Below are 11,318 nucleotides of genomic sequence, written 5' to 3'. Positions count from 1 at the left end.
TCTTCCTGGGCCTTGGGGTCAGATAGACCTTTAGTTCTGGCCCCCACTGACTAGCTGGGTGATACTCAGCAAATTATTTAGTGTTGTCCAGAGTCTTGCCATTTTTTCCCCCTATAAAATAAATTAATAAGATCTCAAGACTTATTGTGGGACTTAAATAAAACAAGGCCTCATATAATGCCTAGGACACAATCTTTAATGGGTGCTTGATTAAAGCTAATTCCCTCCTCTTTTCAAGGCTTCAGGAGGTAATGCTGGTGGGATGGGTGTTCATAGCACCTCACTGCAGCCCCAAATTTTCCTTTGCCTTTCTCTGAATGCAGTCTTCCCCTTACAGGCCACTGAAGGTTTTATGGCTTACTAGGTTAAAACAAACAAAACAGAACAGAAAATACAATAAAGCAAATAAGCAAAACCTCTTCCTCACTGGTGTCATGATTAAAACAGGTCTCTGATGAGGGCCTCAGGCTGGCGTTAGAGCAGGTGGGGCCTCAGTCCCGGTGAGCTTACAGCTCCTCCCCAGGGCCCTGGAGCTTTATGGTTCTTTGTGTCTGTGACCCTTAGGCCCCTCTGGGGTCCTCTTAGTTCTGGCAGCTGCTCAGCCCAGGAGGGCAGAACAGCCATTGAGCTATCCAGAGTTGTTTCTTCTCAAGTCTCTTGGGGTCTTTACTTTCAGGAAGTTTTTCGTTTTTTTTTTTTTCTCATTCTCTTTTACTTTTCAAACATGTAAGAAAAAGTTGCTTCTGCTTTGGTGGGAAGAGGGTACTTTTTAAATAACCCATTCTCTGGGGGAACTGCTGTGACAGTGGAGTGTGTGTATGTGAGCTTGAGTCTGTGTGTTTCTTTTCCGAGATCTGCATAAAATCTGAAGCAGCTGAAGTGTTTCGCTTTGGGCCCCTGTGACCTTGGTCTAGTTGCAGTATACCACATCCTGGGTAGTTTGACATACACCAACTTCAGATGCTGCTGAAGCCAGAGTTCATGGCTTCCAATCCACAGAGAAGGACCGAGCTCTTTGGAGCTCTGGTAAGAGTAGCCAAGACCACAGTCCTTTGCACCTGCCTCCATCTTCGCTCACCACATTGCACTGTCTGCCTCAGTTTGTAGTGCAGGGTTGGGTTTGAAAGCCAGCCTTGCTACTTTCTGGCTGGATAGCCTTGGTGTCTTAGTTTATTTTGCTGCTATAACAGAATACATAAATTGGTGGCTTATAAATAACAGAAATGTATTTCTCACAGTTCTGAAAGCTGAGAAGTCCAAGATCAGGGCATTGGCAGATTCGATGTCTAGTGAGGGCCTGCTTCTTCATAGATGGTGCCTTCTTGCAACCTCACAAGGCTGAGGAAGAGGTGAGGAATTTCTCTGGGATCTTTCTGTGAGAACTCTGAGGACTTTGCTCTTGTGATCTAATCACAGGCTCCGCCTCAAAATATCATCAACTGGGGGTTAGGATTTCAACATATGAATTTTGGTGAGACACAAACATTTAGATTGTAGCACTTGGGTGAGTTATAGAAACTTCCAAGCCTGAGTTTCTTCATGTGTAATACAGGGATAATAATTGTGCCTGCTCAGTGGGTTGGTGTGCACAGCAGAGCGCCTGGTACACAGTAAGACTTCAGTCAGGGACAGTGCTAACTCACACCCAGCTGTTTTTCCACGTGATAGTGGGTTCTTGCAGGTCAGACACTGCATCTTTCCCTTTATTGTATCCCAAATGCCCAGCATATTATCTAAGCACTTGATGAGTTAATATGGTGAATGAATGAATGAATGAATGGGATCCTCAAAGGAGAATTATGATGTGTCTGATTTTGTGACACATTTACCATTCTTACTTGATTTATTGCCATCCTTGGAAAACCCCCTTTTAACATCATTTTCTTCTGAACTGCTCTTCTTCCCATGGAAAACTCTCCTGCTTATATATATATTTATAAATTATCTTTCACAGGTACCTTATTATAACTTGTTTTTGTCTCTCTCTCTTTTTTTGTCTTAAAGAAATTCTCTCATCCTTAAGATCAAAGGAAAAGAGAAGTAAAGAAAAAAAGATCTCAGAGATTTACAGTAGATTTTGTTAGTATTTCTTGTTACTTAAAATATGCATTTGACTAGGAAGTAGAAGAAATATTTGCTTTTCAAGATTTTATGTATAAAATTCTCTTGGGTCTACCCTGTGGTACTCAGTATGTATCCATAGACTCTTTCCCATACAAAGTTGAGTCAAGCCTCTTCTAAGTTTTTGTGTAACTTCTGGAAGATACTATAACATACTACTATATACTGTAACATACTATAACATACTACTAAAAAATAGGAATAATTTGATATCAACCTTCCCCCCAAGTATTTATATGGTGATTTTAAAGAGAAGGCACTGGACTGACACTGTGTGGTCTAACCAGGACCACAGAGCTAAGTTAGTGTCAGGGTGGTGCCTAGAAGCTGGATCTCCTATGTCACTGTTCAGTGATTTTTCTAATTTGCCCAAATACCTTTCCTCCTACACTCAAGATTTAGGGGTTTTAATGATACACTATCAGATTTGAGGATTGAAGACAGAGGATGAATTTCCTTGAGGAAATTCCATAGGTAGTGATGAAGGCATGCCAAATATTCGAATGAGAGAAAACAAAAAATGAGATTTTACAAAATATGTTTGGGATCATATTTGGCAGAAGGACCAGCATTTTGTGACCTAGTTTATTATCTGGTTATGGGGACAAATATAGTGCACATGAAATGAGTGGTAAACAATATACAGATGTTTTGTGAAGTGGTAGATTATATGGCATAGAGAAAATGTTTATTGAGGAGTTCAGAGGTGAGAGGAGTCTTCATGGAGGAGATGAGATTAAACCTAGGCCTTGGGAAACCACTAGGGTTTGGACATACAGTGGGAGAAGCAGGGCAGTCCTCAGAGAGCAGTAGCTCGGGTGAAGTAGTGGAAGGGGCAGTGGAGCAGCGTGGGTGTGCGCCTTGGGTGTTCACGGGATCCTGGTGAGGAAGCCAGTCTGACGGGAAAGTAAAGACAGGTTGGTGGGGCGGAGTCTGATTACAAAGGACTTTGAAACTCAGGTAGGAGAGGCCAGACGCGTAGACCAGAAGGAAATCACCTTGCATTTTGAACTAAAATGTGACTCTCTAGAAACCTGTTGTGACTGTTACTTGGGCGGGATGGGTTGGAGAGTGTGGATGGCTACTTGCACAGCACTTGAGTATCTGGGTGGGGGATGGTAAGATGGCAGGGACAAATGGAAATGGAAAAGAAGGAGAAAATACAAACACATTTGCAAGGACTAACCACTGGGGTAACTGGTTAGATTTGGTAGATTGAGAGAAGAAATTGTTTAAAACTGGATTCAAGGGTTTTAACACGGGTGACCAAGCTCAGAGGTTTATCTGCGTCCCCGGATTTCATTCCTGCCAAGACTAGAGTTTGAGCTGATTGTCCTAATAGAACCTATTCCTGGTTGGCAGTCTTTCTCTCCCAACATCTCTTTTCTTCTTGTTTTAGGTTACAGAGCTGTTGTATTTAAGGTGTGTCTTATTTCCCTTAAGAAAAAACAATATTTATTAAAAAAAAGTTGCTTGGTTCCTTGCACCTGCCTTCTGATTTTTGTTGACTTTGCCACTTAGTTATCTCATTGTTAAATATATAGAGAAAGATCCCTGGAGCCCATTAGTCTCTGCAGGTGAGAATATATTTAATCTATGGGAGAAAACAAAATTACTTGCCTGGAATGTTTGTTCTCTGACTAATAATGTAGTCACATTGATCCACCCTGTATGCCCAATGAGTTCTCAAAGGTTTTTGTATTGAGGAGGGAGGTGGGGGGAGGAGACTTTAGAAATGGTTTAATTAAAAAAATATACGGGAGCCAACTGGGGGACCTTGATTATACTCAGTAGGAGACTGAGGAAATATAAAGAGTTTCTAGGGCATAGAGGCTAGCAGATCTTGTCCAGCAGAGAGACATTTTGTTCTGGTCCAAGGGACATCCCATTCTATCACTGACCTGTCCCCTTCATCCTGAGAGGGGCTTAAAAGAAGATATACTAGAAGAGGACTGTGCTGCAAATTTTCCTAATGCCAGCAAACATTTATATAGTAAAAATATTTTATTATTATGATGATGATGATTTTAATCCTCACAGTAATCTTGTGAAGTAGATATAATTATCATTTTCATTTTACAGATATGATCTTGGGAAAGGCTGAGAGAGGTAAAATAAGCTGGGTGTTAAATTGGCCATCTGACTTTAAATCCTGAATTTTTCTCACTGTTATGGTGAGCATGGGCAGGGAGTCAGGCTCAGAGAAACTGCCAACTTGTTTGCCTGTTTTATTTCTCAATTAGGTGACATTGGTTCTTTATGGATAGTTTAGACGTGTCTACTATAATAGGTAATTCAGAGGTTATATATTTCTTTCCACTGTCTGTTAGCTCCTGTGAACTAATTATGCTACAAAAGTCATCCTCAAAGCTGTTTAAATTAGCCAGCAAACCCAAATCCTTATTTTGCTTCTTACAAGGTCCTGCTTGACTTGGAAAAAAATGGGTGTTCCATTTCTTGCACTATATTTAGCCGTCTGGAATGGTAACTTCTACCTGCTCTTTGGAACTGTGGCTCAAAACCAAGGTGGTTGTGCAAGTGAAGGGTGAAGAGGCTGGGTTTAGGCTGGATTTCATGTCAGCCATTTTTACAAGGGCAGCATTTCGAGAAAAATGTCACTGCATGGTTGAAGGAAATGCTGGGTGTAAACAGACTTGGTGTGGTTTGCTATGTGTTATGATTTTACTTTTAGCCCTCCACCCCCTCCAGTTAGGCATTTTTGTTCAGCTTGTCGTTTGGCCTTGTCACTCTAAAACAGATAAAACAGGCTTCTATGAAAAGTGATCTGTTGTTCTCTGCTTGAACCTGTGGCAAGTCATCAATACCATTCCTTCTTTTAATTCCAAGACAGTGTGGTAGGCACAAGGAATAACTGGGTGGTGTTTCTTCCACATGTGATATAATCATTGTATTCCACGACCAGAAGAGACCTTGAGAAGGTAGCTTATACTTTCTATCTTGCCCCTATTTTCTTGACATAGATCCATTGAAATCACTCCCAGAAAGGTATTGTTTTCATTTTTTTTAAGTGTCCCAGATAATTTTGTTGAATGTGATTCAGCTTCATGAACACATGCAAAAGACTGTCAACAGAAATCCATTTATGAAAATATTCTCCAATGCATCCTTCCAAATACAGTGGGAGTCAATGCTACTGCCCTGCTCAGAGCACTAGTATGGGTTTTTCACCTCATTCCACCTGACTGGGTACTACAGGGACCTGCTGGATCTAACCAGGAAGATAGTTGAGGCCATTTCAGCCTTTTTTGCTGCAGATGGTAATGGAGGAGGGTCTTAAACCAGGGCCTTCAAACAAGAGGAATTGAGAATGACAAGGTTAACTGTGGCTAAGAAGGAAAGAGATTATTAAGTGGTTAAATGAACTGGAAGCAACACTGCAGAATCAGAGAGAGATATGTCTGAGTAGTGACTGAGAATGCCTCTTCCCTAAAATTTACGGCAGAAATGATGAGGCCAATGGCTTGGCTCTGCTCCCACCATCTTGGTCTTGTTCTATCACCTTTGTTTGCCCTCCTCTAAGCAGAGGGCTTATTTAAAGCTCTGGGACTAGAATTTATTATTCTCTGAATAAGAATAATGGCTAATTTTTACCGAATCCTTGGAACTGTTGGGCTTTGTCTTAAATTGTCCATAAGCAATTTCATTTAATGAGCAACTTTAGGTCCTCAGAATGACTTGAGTAGTAAAGAGATCTCTGATGATTTATTCTAAAGATCCAAAGTTTCTTTCTTTTATCTTACACAGGAAATGGCAAGAAGCTATTTCCACCTCCATTTAGTGTAGGTTTCAGAGTAGGTTTGCTTGAATTACACCCTTGGGGATTGAATTTACTGATAATAAAGTTAGGTTTTGCATTGTGACCTCAGTGTCACATAATCCAGACCACTGACTTCTTCCATATGAATAGTTGATATTTACATAATCAGTTCAACTGGCCAACTGGTTATAGGGTCAAAACAAAATGGAAGATAGCTCTAAAATTGGTCAAGCTTGTCATCATCTGCTTTCTTCTGCTATTTAAACAATCTAAATTGTTAAACAGTAGAACTAATAATAAAAAGAAGTTGGACCCTCTTTAGGGTTTAATAAAATATAATGCCTTTTTTCCTGTGTCCTCACTCCTGATATTCTGATCCTGTTATTTTGCAAAAGGACCCAGGAAAATATTTTTAAAAGCCTCAAAACTTTGTAGATGATTCTAGGAGCCCTTGATATGAGTAATTGCACTTCCAAAGGAGTGATTTATCCTAAACAAATGGGGAAGGTCTTTGAGCTTTAACAGTTTACTCACTTACCTAAAAATATAATGTTTTAAAGGGCTCTGGGGGGACTCTGATTTAATTCTATTATTAGCCTTTATTGAATTAGCTATACCTGCTACAGAGTTCATGGGCAACACCCAGGTCTTTGTTGGGATTTCTAACAAGCTCTTCTTAAGTCACCTTTCGGCGATGTGGGCTGGTGGGCTGGGTAAGGGGTAGCAGTGCCTGATCTGCCCATCTTGCCAGGCCCTCCCTTGCAGGATCAGCCTCTTTTTTGGCCAGGTCCTGCCCAGGCCTGGAAGTGGATCAATGATGTTACTTTTTATTCTCCTAGGGTAGGTGGAAATGCTACCACACACAGCTTGTATCTGTTGTGCCAAATCTGAGTGCTGTGTGACTTCTCTGTTGGAACCTCTCCTTCCCCTAACATGCTGGCCTCTTTCTCCTTTACTAGCTTGACTTTCCAGTTCTTCACTGGATCAGAAGTCTGCCTTGAGTCTTAGCCTGCTACCCTAGCCCCCTGCCTTTCTGTCTGGCTCTTCCCTCTTTTCTCCTGTGGCCTGCTCTCTGGACTCCCTACCTGATCCCACAGCACATGGACTACAGTGTCCTATAGGGCCAACAGTGCATCACTGGATTTCAACTGCTTGGGTTGGAAGCTGGCTTGAATACCTTCTAGCTGGGTGAGCTTGGGCAAGTAACTTAACCACTCCTTAGTTTCTTCATCTGTAAAATAAAAATGATAGTATCTATTTCATAGAACTCTTAGAATTAAATGACACAATACATGTGAAATACATAGAAAGTGCTTAATAAGTATAAGCTACTCCCAATATGACTATTACTGGCTCACTTGGAGCCATGAAACATTGTCTGCCTTATTACAAATTTTGTCTGCTACAAGGAGTAGAAATCAGCACATCTTTTGGATGTAGTCTGTTGGGCACCCAGCATATTAGTTCCCAGCTGCTTATCCTCCTTATGCCCCCTTGCAATGTCCTCTGTGTTTCTGGGGACCTGTGAGCCTCTTGCCCAACCCACCTCATTTAGGACAATTGTTCTCTTCAGTTTTCTTGCCTTCTTTTCTGACTGAATTGGCCAAATTCATTCAAATTGAAAGGCTTTAATTTCCAATCACTCAATCATCTTTCTACCTCCACTTTAAACCTTTTCCCAATTCTTTCTCATTTAGTTGCTTAAACTGAATGCAGTTGCAAAGCTGTGAACAAGGCTATTGGTGGTGGGAGATTCCCTTGGGGTTTCAGGGTGAACATCCTGATTCTCCATTCAGGATCATGCTGGGGCGACAGCCTCAGACTGCAGCTGGTCTTGGGCTGTGTACATACTTTCACTACCCCTTGGGAATATCTGTGTTTTGTTTCATTGTTTTACAAAAATAAGTAAGCTCTCCTCAAGAAACTGTCCTATTATGGAGGCTTAGTGGTAGGCTGCTTGTTTTGCAGTGGTGAAGATAAGGGAATAATGATGGGACAAGAAAGAAAGAATATTGCTATTTATTCAGTAAATATTCAGTTAATATCTATTTTGTGCCAGGAATTGGTTTAGGTGTTTAGGAGGATATGAATGAATAAAACAGACACACAGATCCATGTCATGGAAATTCTCCATCAAGAGTGAACACAAAATCAATAGCTTTGTAAGTGTGTGTGTGTGTGTGTGTGTGTGTGTCTTTTCAGTTTATTGCCTGAAGGAGTTACACTAGTCCAAGTTAAAAGCAGATTCCAAATGGCTACATTATACAAGCTGTGAGGTTATTAAACTTGTGACAAGCGACAGAAGGGAAAGTTTACTCATTGCAGAGGTCCTCACTTAGGCTTGAGTGAGCCAAAAGCACTTAAAACCCATGAGCCTTCAGCTGGTGGTCTGCAGCTAGTCTGTTCCCTCCCAGGAACTGGCTTATGTTCTTGCACTCAGGGTCACCCTGTACCTGAATAGCTTCTTCATATTCTGGATGCTCAGTTATAGTACCGTTGCAGGCAAATTTCTTCTTAAACGCCTTCACTAGTGTCCTTTTATTGTAATCATCAGCGATACCTTGGACAGCAGTGACGGTCTTGCTGCTGTTTCTGTTGAATTCTTATATGGACATAATCCTCAGTGACAGCAGGAAGCAGATCATCACCCTTACTTGCATCAGCAAAGGGGTCGAAAGAGTGGAGGTTCTGGATAGTGGACATGTGATACGATTCCTTTTTCTTGTGGACACGGTCTGTGGAAGGCTGCAGCGGGAGAAGGAGGGTGGAGACAGAGCATCGGGGAAGCGAGGGGGCTCAAGTGGGAGGCTGCTGAGTCCTTGGCAGCTGCTCAGTGACTAAGGCTTAGTTGTTTTTTTTTTTTTTTTTTTTTTTTTTTTTTGAGAGGGCATCTCTCATATTTATTGATCAAATGGTTGTTAACAACAATAAAATTCAGTATAGGGGGGTCAATGCTCAATGTACAATCATTAATCCATCTCAAGCCTAATTCTCGTCAGTCTCCAATCTTCTGAAGCATAACGAACAAGTTCTTACATGGTGAACGAATTCTTACAGAGTGAATAAATTCTTACATGGTGAACAGTACAAGGGCAGTCATCACAGAAACTTTCGGTTTTGATCATGCAATATGACCTATAAACCATCAGGTCAAATATGAATATTCATTTGATTTTTGTACTTGATTTATATGTTGATCCCACATTTCTCCTATTATTATTATTATTTTTATTTTTAATAAAATGCTGAAGTGGTAGGTAGATGCAAGATAAAGGTAGAAAACATAGTTTAGTGCTGTAAGAAGGCAAATGTAGATGATCAGATGATCAGGTGTGTGCCTATGGACTAAGTATTAATCCAGGCTAGACAAGGGCAGCAAGACATCCACGGATGCAGAAGATTTCTCTCAAAGCAGGGGGGGTGAGGTTCTGAGCCTCACCTCTGTTGATCCCCAAATTCTCACCTGATGGCCCCCCTGCGACTGTGCCTGTCTTAGGTTGTTCCTCCCTTGAGGAATCTTACCCGTCTCTGGCTAACCAGTCATCTTCCGGGGCCATACAGGGAAATGTAAAGTTGGTAAGTGAGAGAGAAGCCATATTGTTTGCAAAGGTTAGCTTTTTACTTCTTTGCAGATTTATGCCCTGTGGCTTCTATGCCCAGCACTTGTCTCGAGGTATCTTTACCACCTGGAGGAATTATGATACTCGGTAAATTCGATATGAGGCACGAATTCTATTTAAAGTTTGTAATTAGGAAGGAAGAAGAAAAGCTATAGATGTAGCATATGAAGGAAACTTGGGAGGATTGATTATTTCTTTGACATATCTTCTTGTATAGTACCTTAAGTATGTATAGGTTTTAAACTACTAACTAATTTGCACACACATATTAACATAATAGGAATACGGTGACATAAACAAAGCAAATCTATAATTACCAGCCATCTCCAGTGAAGCCAAGAAAACCATTTAGGCACCCTAGGCATTTGTGAAAATTTATCTATGATATGATGGATATTTTCCAACTGTACTTGAACCATCAGACAAATTAAAGCAGCCCATTTCTGGGATCTGTTCACATCCCATATGTTCTTTTAACCATAGATAGTCTATAGTCATGAGATTTTGGGGTGCTACAACTTGCACCCCTCCCAACTCCTGGTTGAGTTCCAACAGTACAGATCCAGTCAAATTCGTTGTCTCACTGTATGCACATGCCAGCCTAGACTTCTCCCTCCTCCTTCTTATGGCAAGTCCAGGAGATGGTGGGCTGGATGCAGCCACAACCGCAGCATCGTCTGGATCCCTGTGGAGGCTTTTTGATGATCATCCCCCGGCACGAGTCCTCCAGAGAGTGCTGATGCCGGAAGCTCCTCCTCATATCGTATCTTAGTTCATTTTCTGGGTATCCAAGCTAGGCCTTGATCTTCTGCGTAGAAACAAACAGACCCTTTGCCCACACTTTGACATGCCCTCTATACCACTGTGCAGAACTCATTGGAGGTCAGCACACAGTAACTGCTTTTTTTTTTTTTTTTTTAATTAAGAGAAAGGAATATTATCAGAAAAGAGTACCTCCATAGCTGATCATCTGACACCCTTTAAGTGATCAACATTAAGGATATTTAAAGCATGCGTTGATCTTTGATTTACCAATAGTTTTATCCTGTTAAGGAGTAATCCCCCTTTTCTTTCTTTCTTTCTTTTTTTTTTTTTTAAATTTTTAATCTACACTTACCTGAAGAATACTATGTTTACTATGCTCTCCCCTATATCAGGTCCCCCCTAACAACCACATTACGGTTACTGTCCATCAGCTTAGCAAAATGTTGTAGAGTCACTACTTGTCCTCTCTGTGTTGTGCAGCCCACCCTCCCCTTTCTCCCTCCCCCCCATGCATGCTAATCTTAATACCCCCCTTCTTCTTCCCCCCCCTTATCCCTCCCTGCCCACCCATCCTCCCCAGTTCCTTTCCCTTTGGTACCTGTTAGTCCATTTTTGGGTTCTGTAATTCTGCTGCTGTTTTGTTCCTTCAGTTTTTCCTTTGTTCCTATACTCCTCAGATGAGTGAAATCATTTGGTATTTCTCTTTCTCCGCTTGGCTTATTTCACTGAGCATAATACTCTCCAGCTCCATCCATGTTGCTGCAAATGGTTGGATTTTTCCACTTCTTATGGCTGAGTAGTATTCCATTGTGTATATGTACCACATCTTCTTTATCCATTCATCTACAGATGGACATTTAGGTTGCTTCCAATTCTTGGCTATTGTAAATAGTGCTGCGATAAACATAGGAGTGCATCTGTCTTTCTCAAACTTGATTGCTGCGTTCTTAGGGTAAATTCCTAGGAGTGGAATTCCTGGGTCAAATGGTAGGTCTGTTTTGAGCATTTTGATGCACCTCCATACTGCTTTCCAC

At 41.2% G+C, this 11,318-nt stretch overlaps 1 pseudogene; it reads right to left on the bottom strand.

The window, feature by feature from the left end:
• Positions 1-1,949: 1,949 nt before the first annotated feature.
• On the bottom strand, positions 1,950-9,453 carry LOC140848877 (eukaryotic translation initiation factor 1 pseudogene; annotated as a pseudogene).
• Between the last annotated feature and the right edge of the window lie 1,865 nt (positions 9,454-11,318).

Source organism: Manis javanica, chromosome 1 (assembly GCF_040802235.1).
Source record: "Manis javanica isolate MJ-LG chromosome 1, MJ_LKY, whole genome shotgun sequence".
Taxonomy (NCBI): domain Eukaryota; kingdom Metazoa; phylum Chordata; class Mammalia; order Pholidota; family Manidae; genus Manis; species Manis javanica.
This window is presented reverse-complemented; position numbering and strand designations above follow the sequence as displayed.